Here is a 15633-nt window from a genome sequence, read left to right on the forward strand (position 1 = left end):
TAAAATATATTTTTATTTCAGAGAGGAAGGGAGAGGGAGAGAGAGATAGAAACATCAACGATGAGAGAGAATAATTGATCTGCTGCCTTCTGCACGACCCCACTGGGCACTGAGCCCACAACCCAGGCACATGCCCTGACTGGGAATCGAACCATGATCTCCTGGTTCATAGTTTGACACTCAACCACAAGCCATGCAGGTTGGGCATGATCAGAATTTTAAAGGGGCTCCTCTGGTTGGCAGATAGCTAGAATCAAAGCTACAATGAATACAACCAAATGTGTATTTGAGAACTATTTCTAGTGAATTTTTTCACTTTCTACATCGTAAAGCATTTTTGACTAAAACTGGTTCCTTATTGGGATTCTTTATAATTGTTTTTTTTATTGTGATTGGCCACTCTCCCTATTTGTCCTTTCTCCAGCTTTCCTTGTTTTGTCTGGCCTCAGATTCTCATGCAAATGAAAGATTCTTATAAGTTGCTTAGAGACTTTGTGTAGAAAATATAGTTCCAAAATACTAAGACAGAAATTGCTGTTCCTTTCCTGACTCCACATAGGCTAATGGTATGCTCATCCTGAGTAAGCAAGAAAGGAATCCTTTTTTCATTTTGTTTACTTTGAATACATGGTTCCCGATAACAGTGCTTCCTAGAAATGATGGACACTCCCCCACAAGTAACCATTGTTTAACATGACATATTTGAACTGGCAATCACGCATGCCAACTACTTCTTTCCTATTATATGCATCTCTAGAAAGGTCTGATGGTGTATCTAAAATAATTAGATTTCGTTCAGTAATCAAACTCAATCAAATGAATTCTGTATGCACTACTTTTATTTCCACAATGAGAACTGTGTGTCATATCCTCTGTAAATTTGCATATTTTTCCATAAACCTAAAACCAATCAATTTTCAAGAGTTATGATAATATAAAGAATCTGAGGCAATTACATGTCTTTTAAACAGGGATTCTAACTGCATTTCACTGCTGGTATTCATGTAGTAAAGTAGTCAAAACTTCTTTAACCCTTTTCATGACATCTCAATTAAGCTGTAATGATTGAGGCTCAGGACATTTCTTAGAATTAATGACTGGTTGGCAAAGTGGATGGCCTGAGATGAAGCCAAGGGCCATTAATTCCCCCTGGTCATTAATCCCCCAGGAAATGCCTTAGGCCTGGTTTGATATTAGAATTGCAGGCTGCAAATATACTGTTGTATTTCCTGATTGGTATTAAAATAATTTATTAAGATGTTATATTTTAATTTCTGCTTTGTGCAACCAATATTTCCAAATTTTGATTCCTGGTTTTCCATCCTACACTGTTGATTGCAGTGACATAATACAAATGGTTTTATTGGTCATATCACACATTTTCTTTGAAATGGTTAAAACATACTAACATTATTGTTGATACAGTTATCCCAAATGGCCATTTTCGAGTGTGATGTTATTTACTAGTGAAAATCTGCTTAAATGAGAGGTATTTTATTTAGGTATGTGTGTGGTGTGTTATAGTTTGCACTAAGTAAGTTTATAAAAGATATTGAATCCTACCCCTATTTTTTCTAGGGTCTAAGGCATAGAAATCTGCCCTCAATCTCCAATGGAATAGCCACACTTTAGGCTTTTGTTGGAAAATAATCAAAACTTGGTCATAGAAATATCTATCTAATTGTCTAAAATCTGTAGGTTTAGCCATTCTTCTAGGAGCTAAACTGTATCTTTAAATAATGAGCCATTAATGTTTGAAATCAAATTGCTTTCACTGAACTGTACTTTGGGATTACATCTGTGTTAAATTTAAGAAAGTTTCTTTTTTAGGATATCTAATAGAACTTGCTGTTTTTACTATAAGCATGTTGTTAGATATTCCTTATCGCATCACAGTGACCTCCTCATCAGGGCCAAGAGGTAGATTTATTTGAGACTTTATATCAGAAATAATTGGGGTTAAACTACAAAACCAGTGTATTTTTCCCTGTTGGACACTATGGAACTTGCCACTGATTTTATTTCTCCTCTTTGGCTGCTAGAAAGCATAAAGTCAAATGTGTAAGCCAGCTCAGGTAAAATTCCTAGAGTCAATTTTTTTTAGTATCATCTTTACCTCTGACTGCTTTCCTCTCTCTTACCCGAAATTATTTTTCTCCGTTATTCACCATCAAATTCAGAATATGCATCTTTGTCAACTCCTGCTAATTCTGTTTGGAATGAGATGGGGTATAATTAACTAGTTAATTCATTAACTATTAGCTGCATTGAGCAGCATGCTTTCCCTCCTCCCCAGTCCAATGCTCTCTTCTATTCATTCTTCACATCTAGTCGTGCCTTCCTGTAATGTGGCTTCAGTTTGCTCACCTGCTTCGGGATACCTGTCAGGACAAGTCCGAGGGGAACCACCAGTCCCACAATACTCGGAGCTGAAGTCCCGGACTCTCCCAATTTAGTCTCCAAGTCAACTATATAAGTATTCTTCTTCCCTACGTAATATTGCAGTTAACCTCTGAAAGGTAGTTTGTGTAACAAATTGTTGCTTCTATTTTTTTTTTAAATAAATCTCTATTAACTAAAGATTTCTATTTCAGGAGATCTACTTTAGATTGTAAATTTCCAAGGACTACAGTATACCTGATAATATACAAAATGTCAAGCTGCTTACATTTTACTATTATTAAAGAATAGATGGAAAGTGACTCTTGATGGGGAAAAAAGCAGTAAAAATAACTTAGATAATAGATTACTAGGACACCCTCCTCCCCCTCCCCCCCCGCCACCCCAACACAATGACCCCTTCCAGGGCAATATGCAGAATCAGGCTTGGCAAAGGGGCATCACTATGTAAGGGATAAAAAGGAATATCTTTCTATCTGGCTGTCTATTTATCATTCTCTATCTGTCTATGATGGCCATCATGAAATGCTTGAGTCAAATAAATGGCAATGCAGGAACTACATCCTGCGCTTATTGATCTGAGCTGCGAAATGACAACACAAGGTCTGTCTTCTGTCCTCAGATCAATGCCGCATGTGTGTGTTCCTGAAGCACATGGTATATGCTGTGTCTGTCTGGCAGAAACATTTGTGCTTAAAATACAGCCTGACAGTTCCCTGCCATCTTGCAAAACAGTGTGGCTTATTTAGAACAAATCTGTTATGACTGACCACAGAAAGATGCATGTGTGTTTCTGAGCCTCTCCCTATGAATAGGCAAAGGGACCATCTGGGCACGTGGCATTTACACATCTTTGAGCAAAGTTAGCATTCTGCCTCCGAGTGAAATCCATCCCTCAGGGACTCTGTGGGTTTAGGATGCTTCCTGTAAAGTGAAGGAGGAAAACAAATGAACTTCAGTAAAACAGAAGTCTCTCTTTTTTTCATCTGTCATGGCCACAGTTTGATAGTATCTGTATTTCATTTTCACTTTGTAATATCACAGGAGAGAAAAATGGCAGGAAGCAAGTTGCTTCCACATGGTTGTGAAAGGGAGTTGTTATATTTGGTTGTTCTCTGTGGCACGTCTCTGTGAAATTAAAAAAAAAAAAAAAAGGAAAGAAAGAAATCTAGCTACCATCTTGATGGTGGAGAAACAAAAAGTAATGTCCGTATCTTTTTCTAAGAAAAATTATTGCTAAAATAATAGAGTAATCATAATAACATCCTCCTTTGTCTATCTTTATTAAAAATCAGAATGACTCACTTATAATTTAGACAATTACTTATACTGATGTACTTATCTTAGAATATGTATGTTATTGGATAATGCCGAATACTCAAAAAACATTAATTTTTTGTAATTGAAAGTTACTAAACTCCAAAAACTTTTTAATATTAAGGAACTCGATGCATTTTGCTTGATCATGGAGCAACATGACTTTTTAAAAAGAAAATTCACCTGAATTTATGTAGCCAAACAAATTATTGACCATTACTAGACATCATCTTTTTGTCTTTTTTTTTTTTTTACACGAAGAGCATTTTTGCTTCCTCTTTATAAAATTACTTTCACAACATATGGTCTATTATTTTCACTATCCTTGTTGAAAACATATCTTTCATCCTGTAATAATAAATTGATTTAGAAAAGAGTCAAACTTAGGCAAGTATTACTAATAAGAAAGGTGGTCAATTGGGAACTAACCTTTTGGGCTGAAGGAGGTGTGTGACTATAAAACACTGAGGCTGATCTCAAATGTTCTTTCAACTCTAAAATGTGCCTTGATATTCCCTTTCTAAGATTATCTTTTGCAACTTGTACATTCAGAGGGCAACTTCAAAAGAGGAGTGTCAAAATGTTTTATAGTAATGACAACATTGTTAAATTTCATGAAGAGCCTCATGAGGGTGCCATTTTGAAAGATAATCACATGTCACACATGATTGTAGAGAAAAACTGTCAGTCCCATCACATTCTAGACACATATTTACCTAAGCTTCAGTCGTTTTCCTTTTATCAAGTCAAATACTGAATGGGCTAAATTGTAGCCAAGTCATACATCCTTTAATTCAAAACAACCTCCCCTTACTCTCCTTCTTCCTTTATTTTGGTAGTCCCTGCCATGATCTAACTCAGGCTTTGGCAACTCGGGGGAGGGGGCTACAGATATTAAACATTAAAGGCTTTGTGAACCAAGAGGCAAAATGGAGGTTATAATGCTAGTACTCATATGACAAGAGAAAAACCCAGGCCTGGCCTGCCTCGTTTGCCTGTGGGATATTCTAGGTCAGTGATGGCGAACCTATGACACGCGTGTCAGCACTGACACGCGTAGCCATTTCTGATGACACGCGGCCGCTGAGGTGGCCGCATGCCGAGGATGAAACATTTGCGAAATAATGTTTTTTCCTCAAAGTGACACACTACCCAAGTTATGCTCAGTTTTTTGGCGAAGTTTGACACACCAAGCTCAAAAGGTTGCCCATCATTGTAATCTAGGTAATGGAGAAGCTTTGTGATGAGTTTCTGTCTAAAGAAAACTTTCCTAGGATGATGATGGGGTAAACCAAGGGGAGGCATCCTAGTGGGCAATGGGGTGGGTGGCTGCCCTGGTCAGTTTCACTGTCTGTTCAAGGACATTCAGATACAGTGCAGCCATCTCACCTTTGGAAGCACCCCAGAGGTAAGGCCACCCCTAGACTGAGATTCTGACATTTGGTGCCCTCAGTTGCCAACAGCAGAGTTTCCAATGTACAAGTGACAACTGACATGGACCCTGGAGAGTGGCAAGGTGTGACTGAGAAGGCAGTTACTCAATGTGGAGGAGGAATGGGGATGGACTTCCTTCTTCCCGTACCTTCCACCTGCCCCTTGGTCTCCATGGCTCCTAGTGTTGGCTCGCTGGAGTAGTGTCCCCAGGGCAGTACACAAAGAGGCTCCATTCGGCCCACTCATGGTTTAGACTTTAGATGATCACTTGTCTACTCTCCTTATTTCTAAATCCCAAGAAGGAGCCATCTCTCCAGGAAATAGCCTTTTCTGTGGCAGATAGACAATAGGCATAAAAAGATCTTGCGTCCTCAGGTACTTGTTTGGGGACTTAGTTGCTAATTTCATCCAATAACTTATTTTTAGGTCTATCCCAAATTATTTTTAGCAATTCCTCATATTCTTCCTCAGTTCAGCAGAAAAATAAAAAAGTCCCAATTTTCTTTATGAGTAATGAATTCTAGGGAAATTGTCAGATGGTTCTGCACTCCTTTCCTAGAGGCTAAAGAGTGCTGCAGTATAGCGCAGGGGTCAGCGCACCAGAGACTGTGGGACAGACCTGGCCACCTCGCTCCATTTTTTATGGCCCACAGCTAAGAATGATTTTTACATTTTTAAATGGTTGGAAAGAAATCCAAAGAAAAATACTATTTTGTGACACATGAAAATTTATGAAATTCAAATTCTAGTGTCCATAAATAAAGTTTTATTGGAACACAGCCATGCTTATCATTTGCATATTATCTATGGCTGCTTTTCACTAAACGGCAGAGTTGAGTAGTTGCGACAGAGACCGTATGGCCTGCAAAGCCTAAAATATTTACTATCTGGCCCTATACAGAAAAAAAAAAATTCTGTTTGAAAGTATGTCTCCAAAATCATACTGTCTGTGTTCAATCCCTCCTCACCATTTTTAGTACTGCATCCTCTTGGACAATTTACTTAACCTCTCCTTGCTTCAACTCTTTCATCTATGAAACAGGGACATAATAGCACCAGCTTCATAGATTGGTGTGAAAATAAATGTATTCATCTACGTAAGCAACTTAGACCAGAGACTGGCTAATAGTAAGCATTCAGTAATATTAGCTACTTTTATTGTGTTTTTCTGAAATTGGATTTTATTTGTATAAATATGGATAATAGTGAAATGAATATAGTCTTTCAAAATATAAGAAACAGTCAGATGGCAAAAGATTTTGCATTTTTTGCATGGAGTGCTTTGCTGTTTTCTGCACAAATAAGAAACGCTTATTTGGAACTATACATTTTGTCCAGGGACATGGAAGACACCTTGACCCTTTCTATAAGCTGTAAGTTTACTTAGGGAATAAAGTTCAAATACATGAAACAGAAGTACCTTAAAAAGATTACTTTCTTTTCCAAAATAATTGACAATCATACAGTTGTTTCTATTTTAATAGCAACTCTGTATGCTCAATTATATTAAACTAGAGGCCTAGTGCACAAAATTCGGGGGAGTCCCTCAGCCCAGTCTGCACCCTCTTGCAATCTGGGAGCCCACAGAGGATGTCCAACTGATGGCTTAGGCCTGCTTCCCATGGAGCCGTCAGTTGGACATCCTTAGTGCTGCCGTGGAGGTGGGAGAGGCTCCCGCCACCACCGCTGCACTTGCCAGCCGTGAGCCCGGCTTCTGGCTGAGCAGCACTCCCCCTGTGGGAGCACATTGACCACCAGGGGGCAGCTCCTGTGTTGAGCGTCTGCCCCCTAATGGTCAGTGCGCATCATAGCAACCGATCGCTCCGCCTTTCAGTCGATTTGCATATTAGCCTTTTATTATATAGGAAGGTTCTATTGAGCCTAATAATAAACAAAATTAACATACAGAAATCAGTTGCATTTTATACACTAACAACAAACTATCTGAAAGACAAATTAAGAAAGCAATCTCATTTACAATGGCATTAAAATACTTAAAAAATAAATTTAACTGAGGAGTCTGTACACTATAAGACTTTGATGAAAGAGAATGAAGGTGACACTAATAAATAGAAAGGTATCCTGTATTCTTGAATTGGAAGAACTTATATTATGAAAATGTGCAAACTACTAGAAGCCATCTACAGATTCAATGCAATCCCTATCAAAATTACAATGGTATTTTTCACAGAAATAGAAAAAAAAAAAACTATCCTAAAATGTGTATGGAACCACAAAAGACTCCAAATATCCAAAGCAGTTCGGAGATAGAAGAGCAAAGCTGGAGGCATCACATTTACCATAGTTCAAGCCATGTTACAAAGCTATAATAGATTGGTACTGACATGAAAATAGGCACATAGGTCAGTGGAACCAATGCATATACAATCCACGGATATTCAACAAGGGAGCCAAAAACACATAATGGAGAAAGAATAGTCTCTTCAATAAATGTTGTTGGGAAATATTTTCAAACCATATATTTGATAAGTGGTTAATATCCAAAATATACAAAGAACTCATATAACTTAGTAGCAAAGAAGCAAATAATCCAGTTTAAAAATGGACAAATTACCTCAGTAGACATTTTTTCAAAAGCAGACACACAAATGACCAATAGGCATATGAAAAGGTGCTCAACATCACTAATCAGGGAAATGCAAATCTAAACCACAATGAGATATTATCTCACACCTGTTAAAATCACTATCATCAAGAAGACAAGAAATAAAGGTGGAGAAAAGGGTATCCTTGTCCACTATTGATGGGAATGTGAACTGTTTCAGACACTGTGAAAAATAGTATGATAGTTTTTCAAAAAATTAAAAGTTGAATTACCATATGACCTAGCAATTCCACTCATGGGTATATACCTAATGAAACTGAAATCAGTGTTCAAAGATTATCTATGCAGCATATTCATATACTAGAGGCCCGGTGCATGAAATTCGTGCATGGGTGTGTGTGTCCCTCAGCCCAGCCTGCACCCTCTCCAATCTGGGACCCCGCAAGGGATGTCCGACTGACCGTTTAGGCCCGATCCCAGTAGGATCGGGCCTAAACGGTCAGTCGGACATTCCTCTCACAATCCAGGACTGCTGACTCCCAACTGCTTGCCTGCCTGCCTTCCTGATTGCCCCTAACCACTTCTGCCTGCCAGCCTGATCACCCCATAACCACTCCCCTGCCAGCCTTATTGATGCCTAACTGCTCCCCTGCCAGCCCGATTGCCCCTAACTGCCCTCCCCTGCCAGCCTGGTCACCCCTAACTGCCTTCCCCTGCAGGCCTGGTCCCCCCCCCCAAATGCCTTCCCCTGCTGACCCGGTCACCCCTAACTGCCCTCCCCTGCCAGTCTCATTGCCCCGAACTGCTCTCTCATGCTGGTCTGGTCCCCCCCGACAACTGCCCTCCCCTGCAGGCCTGGGTCCCCCCCAACTGCCCTTCCCTGCAGGCCCAGTCACCCCTAACTGCCTTCCCCTGCAGGCCTGGTCCCCCCCAAAATGCCTTCCCCTGCTGACCCGGTCACCCCTAACTGCCCTCCCCTGCCAGTCTCATTGCCCCGAACTGCTCTCCCATGCTGGTCTGGTCCCCCCCGACAACTGCCCTCCCCTGCAGGCCTAGTCCCCCCCAACTGCTCTCCCCTGCAGGCCTGGGTCCCCCCCAACTGCCCTTCCCTGCAGGCCCAGTCACCCCTAACTGCCCTCCCCTGCCAGCCTAGTCACCCCTAACTGCCCTCCCCTGCAGGCCTGGTCCCCCCGCAACTGCCCTCCCCTGCTGACCCAGTCACCCCTAACTGCCCTCCCCTGCCAGTCTCATTGCCCTGAACTGCTCTCCCCGGCTGATCTGGTCCCCCCCCCTCACTGCCCACCCCTCCAGGCCTAGGTCCCCCTAAACTGCCCTCCCCTGCAGGCCTGGTCCCCCCCAACTGCTCTCCTCTGCAGGCCTGGATCGGGCCTAAACGGGCAGTCGGACATCCCTCTCACAATCCAGGACTGATGGCTCCCAACTGCTCACCTGTCTGCCTTCCTGATTGCCCTAACTGCTTCTGCCTGCCAGCCTGATCACCCCCTAACCACTCCCCTGCCAGCCTGATTGATAACTAACTGCTCCCCTGCCAGCCTGTTTGCCCCTAACTGCCTCCCCTGCAGGCCTGGTCACCCCCAACTTCCCTCTCCTTCAGGCTTGGTTCCCCCCAACTGCCCTCTCCTGCAGGCTTGATTGCCCCAAACTGCCTTCCCTTGCAGGCCTGCTCCCTCCCTACTACCCTCCCCTGCTGGCCATCTTGTGGCAGCCATCTTGTGTCCACATGGGAGCAGCCATTTTTGACCACATGGGGCAGCCATCTTGTGTGTTGGAGTGACAGTCAATTTGCATATTACTCTTTTATTAGATAGGATAACCAAAATAAGGAAGCAACCTAAATGTCCTCCAATGAATGAATGAAAAAAATATTATCTATACTAATAAAGAGCTAATATGCTAATGGTCAGAATGCCATAATACATAAAGACTGGACCATTAGCTCTTTTATTAGCTCCTATCATAGGAGGCTGCCTGCGCATGCTGTGGGGCATTGCTCCAGAGACAGGGCGGAAGCAGGGAGGTGCCGGAGGAGGCGGGACCATCCTGTGCCGGGGATAGCGGGGGTGAGAGCCCATACCATCCCCCTCACCATTCCTTCACCACCCACCACTCGCACTCAGAGTGCCTCGCCACCACCTGCCAGGGGAAGGAGCACAGCGCAGCAAGAAGGAGGCTTCCATGCTCTCCTCTGGTGCCATGATGGGGCAGAGCCGCCATGTTGCTCCAGAGACAGGGAGGAAGCAGAGAGGCAACCAGAGAAGGCGGGACCAGCCCGAGGCAAGTCGAGGGACCGAGGGTGGGGCTTGAAGTGGCCAGAGAAGGCTAGAGGGGTCGGGGGCTGGACCAGGCATGCTGGAGCTCTGCATGGAGAGGTTTGAGTGTCAAGGCAGGGCAGCAGATGGGTGTGCAGTGCCGCACAATTTCACGTGCTGGGCTCCTAGTTCAGTTATAAAAGAGGAAGGAATCCTGCTATTTGCAACAACTTGGATGAACCTGGAGGACATTGTGCCAAGTGAAATGTCAGACAGAGAAAGACAAAAGAAAAGCTGATTTCATAGTGGTTAAAACAGTTCACATTCCCAACCTTTGATGAGAAGGGTGACATAGGTCAAAACATACCATTTTTCAGTTATAAGAAGGGTAAGTTCTGAGGATCTAATGTACAGCATCATGACTATTATTATCTTATCTAATAAAAGAGTAATATGCAAATTAACCATCACTCTGTTACACCACAAGCCACGCCCACCAGCCAATCAGGAGCAAGTATGCAAATTAACCCAACCAAGATGGCTGCAGCCATGGAGTGAGCAGGTGTCTTGGGTTTCCCTTGCAATGGAGGAAGCCAAGCTTTCCGCACACCCTGGCAGGCCCAGGCCTCCACTCAAGGCTACAAAGTTTCAATTATAGAAGATAAATAAATCCCAACAAAAATGGCTACAGCTATGGAGCAAGCAGGAGGATTGGCTCTGCTCAAGGCTACAAAGTTTCAATGATAGAAGATAAATAAATCCCATACACCAGGACCTCCGCTTGGGTCACAAGGGGGCGTGTCTGGCCTGCAAACTACCACAGGCCCTTTGCCCAGGCCACCCCACGCCCCAAGGGAACCCCCACCCTGATCCGGGACACCTTTCAGGGCAAACCAGCTGGCCCTCACCCATGCACCAGGCCTCTATCCTATCTAATAAAAGAGTAATATGCAAATTGACCATCACTCCAACACACAAGATGTGTGGACACAAGATGGTCATCACAAGATGGCCACCACAAGATGGCCTGCAGGGGAGGGCAGTTAGGGGTGACCAGGCCTGCAGGGGAGGGCAGTTAGGGATGACCAGGCCTGCAGGGGAGGGCAGTTAGGATCAAACAGGCTGGCAGGGGAGCAGTTAAGCATCAATCAGGCTGTCAGGGGAGTCGTTAGAGGGTGATCAGGCTGGCAGGCAGAAGCAGTTAGGGGCAATCAGGAAGGCAGGCAGGTGAGCAGTTGGGAGCCATCAGTCCTGGATTGTGAGAGGGATGTCCGACTGCCCGTTTAGGCCCGATCCTACTGTGATCGGGCCTAAATGGGCAGTTGGACATCCCTCGAGGGGTCCCAGATTGGAGAGGGTGCTGGCTGGGCTGAGGTACACATGAATTTCGTGCACCAGGCCTCTAGTAGTTAATAATATGGTATTGTATAGTTGAAAGTTACTGAGAGTAGATCTTTTTTTTAATATATATGTTTTTTATTTCAGAGAGGAAGGGGGAAAGAAAGAGAGATAGAAATATCAATGATGAGAGAGAATCATTGTTTGGCTGCCTCCTGCACTACCCCCAATGTGGGTTGAGCCCACAATCTGGGCATGTGCCCTGAAAATTGAACCTCCTGCTTCATATGTCAAACCTCAACCACTGAGCAACACTGGCTGGGCCTGAGAGTATAATTATTTTAATCTTGGTAGTCATTTCCCAATCTATCTATCAATGGATCAATAACTTATTGACTTATCAATAGATATATCATCAAATTATAAACTTTAAATATATACAATTATATGTGTTCATTATTTATTGATACATTTAAAAAATATTTCTTTATCATAAAATTAGAAAGCATACAATTTTTCCTACTATTTTAACATAGCAACTCAATGTACTGGATTATATTCAAAGAATTTTTACTGAGCCCAGTAAAGGTGTGAACCACAATTCATCTTTAGAACCTGCTATTCTTTCCTTTATCAACATACTTGTCTTCTATAGTCTAAAATAATAGCTGAATAATGAATTGTAAATTAGTTTTTTTCTTATAACTGACATCAGGATTTATAAATAGATTTGAAAATTTTCAAGGCATTCTAAATGGAAAATATTGTCAGTGTATAAATTATAAAACTCCTGGTCAACTCTTGTATTGGACTTGGAATTCATAACTACAGAATTTTCCATTAGGAAAAACATAACCATTAATTAACTCAGCAACTATTCATTGCATACCACATAGCCAATACTCCCATGGTACTTGTACCTTGTAGTTCTGAAATGGTTCTAAATAATTCTGACTGACATATCTCAAAGTTTCATCCAGTCTATCCTGTCAAGAATTGCAGACTAGCCAAGCCAGCATGGCTCAGTGGTTGATCATTGGCCTATGAGCCAGGAGTTCATGGTTTGATTCCCAGTCAGGGTACATGCCCGGTTGTGGGCTCGATTCCCACTGTGGGGCATGCAGGAGGCAGCTGATCAGTGATTCTCTTTTATCCATTGATGTTTCTACCTTTCCCTCTCCCTTCCTCTTTGAAATCAAGAAAAAAAATATTTTTTTAAAGAATTGCATACTAATCTTCCCAAAATCTTTTCTTGTTCAAAAAGTTTTGTTTCTCACTGTTCACTAGATCAAGTGCAAACTTCTTAACCTGGCAGATAGAGCTTTTCATTATCTGCTTCACGACTATCTTTTTTCTTTGTCACTACATTGCCACACTTACCCTCTTAAACTTTATTTCAGACAAACTCATCTGCTTTGCATCCTCTAATCACTGTTTGCTTCTCCACCTCTGTCCTTTAAAAAGACTCAAAAATATGAACAATAAAATGGAAATAGATATACATCTATCAACAATTGAATCTAAAAAAACAAACAAAATAGACAAACAAGCAGAACTGAAACAGACTCATAGATACAAGGAACATTTTGGGTGAAAAGGTGAAGCGATTAAGAAGTACAAATTGGTATAGAATAATCATGGAGATGTAAAGTACAGCTTAGGGAATATAGTCAATCATATTATAATAATATGTATGGTGTCAGGTAGGTATGAGATTTACTACAATGATCACTTAGTAAGTTATGTAATGTCTCATCGCTGGGGTGAACAGCTGAAACTAATATAATATTGTATGTCAACTTACTTGAAAAATAAAAAATTATTTTTTGAAAAGACTACTGGCCACATCACTCCCTGGCTGAGAGCACCCTGCCCAGCAGAGACCTCCAGGCAGAGTAAGAGCTGAGGGTGGGCTGGGCCCACTGGTGGGGCAGGGGTCGTGGCAGCCGTCTGGCCTGCCAGAAAGATTCACAGGAGTTGTCTGTGTGTGGATCTACAGCTGGCTTGCTAGACCATGAGCGTATTCCATATCCTCAGAGAGCTGAGCCACCTCCTGGCCGTGATCTTGCTCCTGGGAAAGATCTGTAAGTCCAAGAACTGCACAGGCATCTCTGGGAAGAGTCAGATCCTTTCGCTCTCTTCTTCACCACCAGGTATCTGGACCTGTTCATCAACTTCATATTCAACAGTCAGGAGGTGGTTTTTCTTCTCTGTGCCTCTGTCACAGTGTACATGGTCTATGAGAAGTTTTGAAAACAGTTGACTGTGAGAATGGCACATTCTACCTGGAGTTTCTTCTGGTCTCGTCATTGGCCTCTCCTTCCTTGAGAACTCCCCTGGAGACCCTCTGGACTTTCTCCATCTACCTGGAATCAGCGGCCATCCTGCCCCAGCTCTTCATAATCAGCAAGACTGGAGAGGCTGAGACCATTACTTTTACTACCTGGTATTTCTTTGGCTGTACCTGGCACTCTACCTAGCTAACTGGATCAGGCAGTACCAGACTGAAAATCTCTATGGCTAAATTATAGTGGCATCTGAAGTGGTACAAACCATCCTCTATTGTGTCTTCTTTTACTTACTGGTATATGTGACCCAAGTACTTAAAGGAGAGAAGATAAGTTTTCCAATGCTAATTTGAGGGCCCTTGGAGAACAAGGATTCAAAGCAAACTATTTGAAATGTCCTACTGAGTGACTTATACCTGACTCAGACCAAATGTTAGAATTAAAGCCAGAAAAATGTTTAGTGTGGATGGATTTCAACAAAGTCCTGATCATCCCACCTAGAGAAAACTTCATCAATAACACCTCCTTTATAGTGGTAATGAAAAACATGTGCCAATTACATAAACATGGTGCCATACAATGTCAATAGGAACACCAAGAAACCTTAGGTGCCTAACTCACAAATGGGTAAAAAAAAAAAAAAGACTACTTTAAAAGGGAATGAAAATTGGCTAGTATCCATAGAAAACTCTGTTTTAAATGTCTACTATATGATCAAAGCATAAATGGGGTTTTATTCTTTCTCTTAGAGTTTTTGTCCCCTCTCCAGTATGATGCTTCTAGTGTGACACTTAACCTTTTGACTATGACACTAAGGTACTAAATCTTAATCAAATACTTCACAGTGACTCCTGGAACTGTTTCTGTCTCACCTAAACTGTCTTTTATATTTGAAACATTTTTTTTCTTTTCTTACTTATTTAATACTCATGTTTGTTATAAGCCATTCTTCTTCAAATTTCAAGCTTTAATTGTATTACACTAATTAAAGTTTATTGAATGCTTTCAACATTCAAAGTCTGCCAGAAGCTTCATGAGGACTAGGACCATCTTGTCAAGTGCTATAGCTTCAGTAGAAAGAGATTCATTAATATTATTAAATCAATGCATCCTATCTTCTCTCTAAAAGCTTTCACCACCACCACCCTCAAATTTTATTTAATCAAATATTATTTAAGGGTTAATTTGCCTAGACAGGCACTATGCTAATCTATCTATATCCATATCCTATCTAATAAAGAGGGAATATGCTAATTGACCATCATGCCCTCACAAAGATGGCGACACCCACAGCCAATAAGGAGGGAATATGCTAATTGAATGCCACACCCTCAAGATGGCAGCGCCCACAGCCACAAGATGGTGGCACCCAGTCCTCTCAGCCCCGCTGGGGCGGCAGGAGCAGCACGACTGGGCCCGCCCCCAGGCAGGTCTGGACGCTCCACGCACCTGCCTCCAGAGTACCCCATTCTCCTCAACCCCCAGCCACCCAGGGCCAGCCCGAGGCACAGGTAAGCCTCAGATAGCAGCTGCCCAGTTGCCCAGGGCCATCCGAGGCTCAGGTAACCAGGGCTGCCTGAGGCTTGCACTGTCAGCAGTGGCAGCAGCAGAGGTGTGATGGGGGCATCACCTTCTCCTGATGGCCAGGTCGCCTCCCACCCCTGAGGGCTCCCAGACTGTGAGAGGGGAAATTTTCATGCACTGGGCCTCTAGTATATATATAAAAGCCTAATATGCTAATTGTCCCTCTGACCATTTGACTGTTTGAGCAGTCACTATGATATGCACTGACTGCCAGGGGGCAGACGCTTTGACCAGTAGGTTAGCTTGTTGCTGGGGTCCGGCCAATCGGGACTGGGCAATACGATCTGGACATGCCCTGGAGCCCTCCCATGGTCCCTCCCCAGCCCCAATCGTGCACCAGTGGGGTCCCTTGGCCTGGCCTGCACCCTCTCTCAATCCAGGACCCCTTGGGGGATGTCAGAGAGCCAGTTTTGGCCCGATCCCCACAGGCCACGCC

General features: G+C 42.7%; 1 pseudogene across 1 annotated transcript; it reads left to right on the plus strand.

The window, feature by feature from the left end:
• Positions 1–13339: 13339 nt before the first annotated feature.
• Positions 13340–13966, plus strand: LOC307106214 (ER lumen protein-retaining receptor 3-like; annotated as a pseudogene). Its single transcript has one exon. The product of its transcript is annotated as an ER lumen protein-retaining receptor 3-like (transcript).
• The last annotated feature ends 1667 nt before the right edge of the window (positions 13967–15633 follow it).

The sequence above is a fragment of the Cnephaeus nilssonii genome (genome assembly GCF_951640355.1).
Source record: "Cnephaeus nilssonii genome assembly, chromosome: 10".
In the NCBI taxonomy this organism is placed as follows: Eukaryota; Metazoa; Chordata; class Mammalia; order Chiroptera; family Vespertilionidae; genus Cnephaeus; species Cnephaeus nilssonii.